The sequence below is a fragment of the Bufo gargarizans genome, chromosome 6, assembly GCF_014858855.1.
Source record: "Bufo gargarizans isolate SCDJY-AF-19 chromosome 6, ASM1485885v1, whole genome shotgun sequence".
NCBI classification, from domain to species: Eukaryota; Metazoa; Chordata; class Amphibia; order Anura; family Bufonidae; genus Bufo; species Bufo gargarizans.
In genome coordinates this window covers 344,631,410-344,641,138 of record NC_058085.1, presented here as the reverse complement: position 1 = coordinate 344,641,138, position 9,729 = coordinate 344,631,410, and positions in this window count along the sequence as shown.

The following is a 9,729-nucleotide window of genomic DNA, read 5'->3' as shown; positions in this document are numbered from 1 at the left end:
TACATTTTCCTCTCCAGCCTTATCAGCCCACAAGAAGTGACAGTGCATGACGGGGTTAAATACTGAGAGCCAGAACTAATAACAAAGAATATCTGAGCCGCAACTATCATCATAATAAAGAGCAGTTATTTATAAATATCAGCCTGGATACTGCACTGATACATTGTAGCGAACCCTTGGAAGAATTCTTGCTTGCATGCAATGCAGTTGCTCTGGAGAGGGGAGTCCTGCCCAGGTAGCAATGTTTATAGGGTTAACAATTTCTATCCAGGGGCCTCACATCAGTCACGTGGGCTTCCTCTACGGTATGTAAGCCTGTGGACCCCTTACCAGATGCTGCTGTAATTATATCCAGGGCAAATGGAGCAGCGCTCCTGAACATACTCCAAGGCTCCTCCTGTAAGGGCTCGTCAACCCACGATACAGCATACAGAAATCCGTAGCGCACTTTTTCAAAATGTCCCAATTGAAGTTTATCGAGTCATAGCACAGAAAAATTGAATCAAATATTTCAGCGTATTCTTTGCAATATTCCAACGGCAATATCCAAATGACGTTTCAGTCAGTATGACCTTATGCAAGAATGTAAGAGCAGGAGGGTGAGTTGGTCCCATGGTCCTATGTGCCCGCATTGCTGAGAAATATGATGATTTAATATATGCAAATGAGCCTCTAGGAGCAACGGGGGCGTTGCCGTTACACCTGGAGGCTCTGCTCTCTCTGCAACTGCTGCATCCTCTGCACTTTGATTGACAAGGCCAAGCAGTGTAAATGTCATTATGTCTGGCCCGGTCAGTCAATCCGCAACAGTTACAGAGAGAGTGGACCCTCTTAGAATAACAGCAACACCCCCATTGCTCCTAGAAGCTCGTTTGCATATATTAAAACATAATTTTTCTCAGCAATGTGGGCACATATGAACATGGCACCAACATAGATGCCTTCAGCTGCCAAGTAGGTCAGCCAGTGTCATAGAACCTGCTGACAGATGCCCTTTAAAATGGTATTCCTTTAGCTAACAGGGGATAACTGTTGGGCTGGTGGGAATCTGAAAACTGGGACCCCCCCCCCCCCCCCCACCAATAACAAGAACAAAAGCCCCATGCCCCGGAATGAATGAGCGCATGCCCTGCTGCTCTTTTTATTCTCTATGTGATTACAGAGCATAGCCAAATGCCATGGGGTCTCCATTCTTGTGAATGGTTGGGGTTCCAGCAGTCAGACCCCCAACGAGCTAATAGTTACCCCCTATCCTGTGGGTAGCAGAACATTTCTTCTATCCAGCATATCCCTTTAACAACCAGCAGTGAACCCTTTCCCTCCAGTACATCCATACCATACTATTGACTTACGGCACTGATACAGCAGTTTCGCTGTATTTCCTTTAAATATGATGAACCTGTGAGAGGTGAAAACTCATGGGATGTTACATTGTATGCTTCTAAGGCGATATTCACTGCCATTTTTTTTTTAGGCCATCACACAGCTGTTTTAATAACCATCTATGGGGATATTCACATGGCCTTTTTTTTTTTTGGCCAGCGACTAGCAGATTCCACTGAAATCAATGGGGCCGTTTTTAACGTTTAGACAGGAGTGCACCCATCTAACGATCTTTAAAAAGGGGTACACTAGTGAAAAAATTGCCTTTTAGGGGCTAAAAAAAAAAACTCATCCACTTGCACACGCTGAGACAGTTGCTCCTCACTTGAACCAGGAGGACCTACCAGCGTGATGACATCACTATGTGCCTACAGGTCCTTCTGCATCAAGTGAGGAGTTACTGTCTGAGCATGCAAATGGGTAATTTTTTAGTTTTTTAACATAAGCAGAACTGGGGGGGGCCACTAATGGGGCAGTTTGTTATATGGGTGGCCACTAATAATTCAGGGACACTAATGGGGGGCATTCTTTATGCTGTGGGGCACTATTGGGGCGATTATTTATACTGGGGAGCACTATGTGATGTCCGGGGGGCATCATGTATCCTGCGAAGGCACTGCAGAGGTTTGGATGTGTAAAAAAAAAAAAAAGGTCCTTAAAAATAGATGCAAAATAAATGCAAATCATCTGTTAAAAATGGTCAGAAAATGCTAAATGTAGATAGATGCAAAATGTCCATGAAAAGCTGACAGTGTGTCCATTTTTAATGGCAGTTTTTTTCACTGTGGTGTGAATGTAGCCTAAAAGAGAAAACCGTGTCACTGATATCACTGTGCTACAACCAACCTTTCTCCAGCCTACGATGGCTGATAACAGAGATCAATAAACTGCAAGCCTCTGCCCTTGTTTCTTTATTTGCTTGCAGCGCAGTAATTCAAACCTATCCACTAACCGATTCTCTGACAACCCACTGAAGATCTTGTGTAGAGAAGGGTCGGCACTGCTGGATGGACGCGGTGCACGAGTCAGTGGGTAGACATCCCAATACTTGCAGTAAAAGGAAAAAAGACCGGCACTCGCGATGATGATGAATGTTGCGCATCAGACTATACAATGCACCCCTATCACATCCCTTTTATACACAGAGGAAAGGAGGAGTAACAGAAAAAAAGAAAAAAAGAAAAAAAGAAGGAAATGACATCATGATATATAGCTCCGCCCACTTCAGGGCTGACAGGTATAATAATGAAAGGTGCAATAAACCAAACAGATCAGTGTAAATACATTGATGAAACAATGAAACATTCAGGAATCAAGTCCGCTGAAAGAGACAAATAAAATATATGTTATTATAATATAAATTTTTATAATGGAAATAATATAATCAAGAGACTAGGTGAAACTAGAAATATTGTATTCGCGATTGAGCCCCCTTGGATCCAAAGTTTGTAACCGATGGATCCAATAGGCCTCACGCTTGAGAAGCAAACTATTCCTGTCGCCACCGCGACGAGGTAAAGATACACTCTCGATCACTTGAAACCGCAACTGCGATATCGCATGACGCTTCTCATGGAAATGATGTGGAAGGGGTAACAACAAGTTCTCAGTGCGGATGGTGGACTTATGTTTACTAAGCCTATCTTTAATGCGCATTGAGGTTTCCCCTACATAGACCAAACCGCAAGGACATTTCAAAATATAAATGACATTTTTGCTGTCGCATGTGAACAAGCCTTTAATTGGGATTTGTTCACCCACTGAAGATCTGACAACGTATAGTTCACACAAAGACGTTACATTGAAGGTTCAATGAATGACTCAGCCGATACGTGAGAACCTCGTTCTCTACAATTCTTTATTACACTTCCGATCTGAACCTTTTGCCAAAGATCCGAGCCGACTACCCAACGCGTTTTTTCTCCAAATCCTCCTTTTCCACCTCATGCGGCATAAACTGGGCTGAGCTGTATGTTTAGAAACGACACAGATGCAGGGAGCGGACCGGGTCATCAAAACAATCCCCCAGCAGGGAGGAGCTGCTCCCTGGAGAGCGATCGGTGCCAGATACCATGGAAGGAATCAGCCTCCAACCTAAACACTGGACGGCTAATGGCACTGCAAGCAGATGAAGGAAGATAAACGTATACAATAAAATGATTAAAGTTGTCTAGCGCTTCTCAAAAGAAGCCATCATTTTTGATCTTGTGAGTCCAGCTGCAAATTTCTTAGGGGCAAACATATTTTTCGTCTGCAGAGGAAAATAGCATCAGGCAGCAACAGATTACCAACAGATGACCAATATCTGTCCAATCAGACCAATAGTTGGTGTGTGTATAACAAAAGATTTGTGTGTGTTTAATTGGCCATCTGACCAATAATTGGTCAGAAAATCTGTCAGATGATCTATTGGTGTAATACAGGCCTAACCAATGGATGCCCATGTACTGAAAAAGCTCCAATAACCCGTCCGCTGTACGACCACGGAGAAGCCGGTTTCTCAAAAAGCAGGACTACTCTACGGGCTATAGATAACTTTTCATTTATTTAGCTTTATTCTGGGTTAAAAAACAAAGTTGCTATAGGTTTTTATTAAAGATTTTGCTTCCTTTGGCTTCTGCAGCTTCTATGTTTCACAGTACGCAGTAGCTGCAGAAATCCATATATATATATATATATATATATATATATATATATATATATATATATACACACAGGTCCTTCTAAAAAAATTAGCATATTGTGATGAAGTTCATTATTTTCTGTAATGTACTGATAAACATTAGACTTTCATATATTTTAGATTCATTACACACCAACTGAAGTAGTTCAAGCCTTTTATTGTTTTAATATTGATGATTTTGGCATACAGCTCATGAAAACCCAAAATTCCTATCTAAAAATTAGCATATCATGAAAAGGTTCTCTAAACGAGCTATTAACCTAATCATCTGAATCAACTAATTAACTCTAAACACCTGCAAAAGATTAAAAGATTCCTGAGGCTTTTAAAAACTCCCAGCCTGGTTCATTACTCAAAACCGCAATCATGGGTAAGACTGCCGACCTGACTGCTGTCCAGAAGGCCATCATTGACACCCTCAAGCAAGAGGGTAAGACACAGAAAGAAATTTCTGAATGAGTAGGCTGTTCCCAGAGTGCTGTATCAAGGCCCCTCAGTGGGAAGTCTGTGGGAAGGAAAAAGTGTGGCAGAAAATGCTGCACAACGAGAAGAGGTGACCGGACCCTGAGGAAGATTGTGGAGAAGGACCGATTCCAGACCTTGGGGACCTGCGGAAGCAGTGGACTGAGTCTGGAGTAGAAACATCCAGAGCCACCGTGTACAGGCGTGTGCAGGAAATGGGCTACAGGTGCCGCATTCCCCAGAAACAGCAGCAGAAGCGCCTGACCTGGGCTACAGAGAAGCAGCACTGGACTGTTGCATGTCATTCGGAAATCAAGGTGCCAGAGTCTGGAGGAAGACTGGGGAGAGGGAAATGCCAAAATGCCTGAAGTCCAGTGTCAAGTACCCACAGTCAGTGATGGTCTGGGGTGCCATGTCAGCTGCTGGTGTTGGTCCACTTTGTTTTATCAAGGGCAGGGTCAATGCAGCTAGCTATCAGGAGATTTTGAAGCACTTCATGCTTCCATCTGCTGAAAAGCTTTATGGAGATGAAGATTTCATTTTTCAGCACGACCTGGCACCTGCTCACAGCGCCAAAACCACTGGTAAATGGTACTGACCATGGTATTACTGTGCTCAATTGGCCTGCCAACTCTCCTGACCTGAACCCCATAGAGAATCTGTGGGATATTGGGAAGAGAAAGTTGAGAGACGCAAGACCCAACACTCTGGATGAGCTTAAGGCCGCTATTGAAGCATCCTGGGCCTCCATTACACCTCAGCAGTGCCACAGGCTGATTGCCTCCATGCCACGCCGCAGTGAAGCAGTCATTTCTGCAAAAGGATTCCCGACCAAGTATTGCCGACCAAGTATTGAGTGCATAACTGAACATCATTATTTGAAGGTTGACTTTTTTTGTATTAAAAAACACTTTTCTTTTATTGGTCGGATGAAATATGCTAATTTTTTTAGATAGGAAATTTGGGTTTTCCTGAGCTGTATGCCAAAATCATCAATATTAAAACAAAAGGCTTGAACTACTTCAGTTGGTGTGTAATGAATCTAAAATATATGAAAGTCTAATGTTTATCAGTACATTACAGAAAATAATGAACTTTATCACAATGTGCTAATTTTTTTAGAAGGACCTGTATATATGTATATATATATAAAAAGAAGGACGTCTGTGTGTATGTATGTTCCACGATCACTCAAAAACACAACCATCGATTTCAACAAAACTTGCTATACACATCCCTTGCTACCTGGACAGAAATCTTGTGGGGGTCATATGACCCTAAACAGCAGCTGCATGGAGTTTGTACGCTCCAACTGTTTTTGCTACACACATATTGCTCTGTAACTCAAAAACTCATCGATCAATTTCTACTAAACTTGGTACACATATCCCTCACTATCTGGGAAAAAATAATGTGGAGGTAACATGCCAGTACACAATGAGTTTCTACCTGCCCGACGTCTGTCTGTTCTTTATGCGCGACCAAACGACTGGACCGATATTCACCAAATTTGGCACACAGGTACATCAGGTGCCTGGGAAGGTTTTAGACAGGGTCTCAGCTCTCTAGGACATACTGTTCCTGAGATATTCCCCAAAAATGACCTGCATTGGCCAATACAAGCCTGCAAGTCTTTCTCTTCATATCCCAACTGCCATACACACAGTCACATGTCCCTTATCAGCCAATAGAAGCTCACAGGCCGTTAATCTCCACATACACAGTTTTACTCCAAGTTTCCATTACAACCCAGCCATTTTTTTCTTTTTCTTCACTGCTGAAGGTCTGCTTTAGGCTAGGGCTACACAACGACATAATGATGCACGACACAAAGGGCACAACTACACTTCTACATGTGTCGCACGACATGTGACATGCTGCGACTGCGACGCGACAGTCACAGAAAAATCCATCTTGGATGGATATTTTGTGACTGTCATGTCGCAGTATGTCACATGTCGCAGTGCAGCACCATAGCCTATCATTATAAAAATTGTTCAGACAAAATGTCGTGCAGCCCTAGCATTAAAAGCGCAGGGGGCTGTGGAGGTCACTGTTAAAGAGGCGTTCACTATCCTGAAATGTGTTGTTTCTACACCAATAAAGTCCTCTTCATAATCCGAATCTAGTCCTCATCATCCTCGGAGTGTCGCCATCAGATCCTGCCTTTTTTCCCTGCTACAGTCATCTTATGTGTATACCGGGCCTGTACGGACGGCGAGCAGCACCCGAGGCCTCGTTATTTGACATGCAAGAAGAGCTCAGCACAACAGTGCTAGCTAGGTGAGTAGCCACTCCTTGAGTCTCCGCTCAGTTCAGTGCAACAGTTCTGCCCATATTGCTCTCCTCTTCTCTCCTCAAGCAAGATCATTAGTTGGGAGTCAGGAGCTCCCCATACACATTAGATTGTTGTCTCCCACCGACGTTCTCCGTAAGTCCACCCAGCAATACACTAAATGGGAGTCTTTCATCATGGGAGTTCTTGTTCTCATGCCACATAATTGGGCGTTCCAGACTGGTTGCCAGATAATCATGGTCCATGCACCTTAGATAGCAGTCAGATGAATGTTTGTTTAACCGACATCTATCCTTATCAACCCCATCATACACGGCAAGCTAAGCATGCGTATTACTGAGAGCAAAAGGACTGGACATGTTCAAATCCAATATCTGCTGTCCCGGGAGATTCATATACACATAAGGCTACTTTCACACTCGCGTTTTAGGAGGATCTGTCATGGATCTACAAAAACGGATCTCTTACAATAATACAACCGCATGCATCCGTCATGAACGGATCCGTTTGTATTATCTTGTAACAAAGCCAAGATGGATCCGTCATGAACTCCACTGAAAGTCAATGGGAGACCGATCAGTTTTCTATTGTGTCAGTGAAAACGGATCCGTCCCCATTGACTTAAATTGTATGCCAGGACGGATCCGTTTGGCTCAGTTTCGTCAAGCAGACAGTAAAACGCCTTAGGCAGCATTTTGGTGTCCGCCTCCAGAGCAGAATGGAGACTGATCGGAGGCAAACTGATCCCTTCTGAGCGGATCCTTTTCCATTCAGAATGCATTAGGGCAAAACTAGCCCTGAATGGATCTCAGAAACGGAAAGCCAAAACGCCAGTGTGAAAGTAGCCTAGATGGTTAGCCAGTACAGCCAAAACTGGCAGGTTTGCCAACATTCATCTACGGTGTATGGTCACTTTTAGGAGTTGTCCTAAGTCCTATATAAAATGTATCACTAATGTCATAATAATTCAAGTCACATGTATTGGGCAATTTCTGTTTCTTGCACCGTAGCCAATACTCCATAGGAAATTGCCACATGCAGATGCAGTGGACCATCCAGCACAAGCCTGGAGTGTTCTCAGTGCTGGAACGAATTACATGACGCGTTTTGAGTTTTATTTCCCAGAATCATCATTTTCCAAGGACAGCTCTACAAGCTGAGCACATTATCTACTGAAACATCACAGCACCTGAGATTTGTGCCTATAAAATCTCCAGTCGTGTGTGGTTTTACATTCCAAAGACAGAGCAGGGGCGGACATCCCACCTGTGCAGCAGGTTCAGCTGCTCAAGGGCCCAGAGAAGAGGAAGGGGCCCGTCCAGCCAGAGAGCATTCCCTGCTTACCATGATCCCTGGCGGTGATATTAGGCTGATGATGTGTCAACTTTGCTTACTTTGTAGCTGTGCCAATTGAGGGTGTGTCTTAATGGGAGGAGCTTAAATGGTGTGGGTGGAGTCTAATAGGGCTAATAGTCTGCCCAAAAAAATCATTATATATTTATATAATATATATATATATACATATACACACACACACATATACACACACACATACAAACTAATGCGGTGTAATTGCCCCTGCTCACCCCCGGCGATGTCAACGGTGAGCAAGTAAACAATGAAGGGAATGCTGATCAGCGGGGGTGCCGGGTGTCAGACCCCCACCGATCTGATATCGATGACCTATCCTGAGGATAAGTCATCAATAGAAATATCTCGGAAAACCCCTTTCAGTACATGTTGCACACACATTATAAAGTGATGAGCGTGCAGTGTAAATATGATGTCATGTGTCGGAATTGTGTCTAATGTATCAGGGTCATGTGCCATGTATCTTTGTTAGCGACACGATAAAGAATGTACTCTACATATACGATTGTAAAAATTAAGATACTTTATTATGATGCATGATTTAAAAAAACTAATATAAGGTATTGACACACACCACAGATTAGGCACCAAATACATGGTCAAAAATGACACAATTTAGGGCTCTTTCACACTTGCGTTCTTTTGTTCCGGCATAGAGTTCCGTCGTCGGGGCTCTATGCCGGAAGAATCCTGATCAGTTTTATCCTAATGCATTCTGAATGGAGTGAAATCCGTTCAGGATGCATCAGGATGTCTTCAGTTCCGGAACGGAACGTTTTTTGGCCGGAGAAAATACCGCAGCATGCTGCGCTTTTTGCTCCGGCCAAAAAAACTGAAGACTTGCCGCAAGGCCGGATCCGGAATTAATGCCCATTGAAAGGCATTAATCCGGATCCGGCCTTAAGCTAAACGTCGTTTCGGCGCATTGCCGGATCCGACGTTTAGCTTTTTCTGAATGGTTACCATGGCTGCCGGGACGCTAAAGTCCTGGCAGCCATGGTAAAGTGTAGTGGGGAGCGGGGGAGCAGTATACTTACCGTCCGTGCGGCTCCCGGGGCGCTCCAGAGTGATGTCAGGGCGCCCCACGCGCATGGATGACGTGATCGCATGGCACGTCATCCATGCGCATGGGGCGCTCTGACGTCATTCTGGAGCACCCCGGGAGCCGCACGGACTGTAAGTATACTGCTCCCCCGCTCCCCACTACTACTATGGCAACCAGGACTTTAATAGCGTCCTGGCTGCCATAGTAACACTGAACGCATTTTGAAGACGGATCCGTCTTCAAATGCTTTCAGTTCACTTGCGTTTTTACGGATCCGGCGTGTAATTCCGGCAAATGGAGTACACAACGGATCCGGACAATGCAAGTGTGAAAGAGGCCTTATCGGGGTCATTAGTTTGGTATATGCATCTGAATTGTTACCAATGGGCCCTACTTATGGGTGTTCATGTATCTTTGTGAATAGAATGTATTCTCCATGTGGCATTTGTCAAATGTGTAGGAGATACATGTAGTACCCCGAACCTGGGG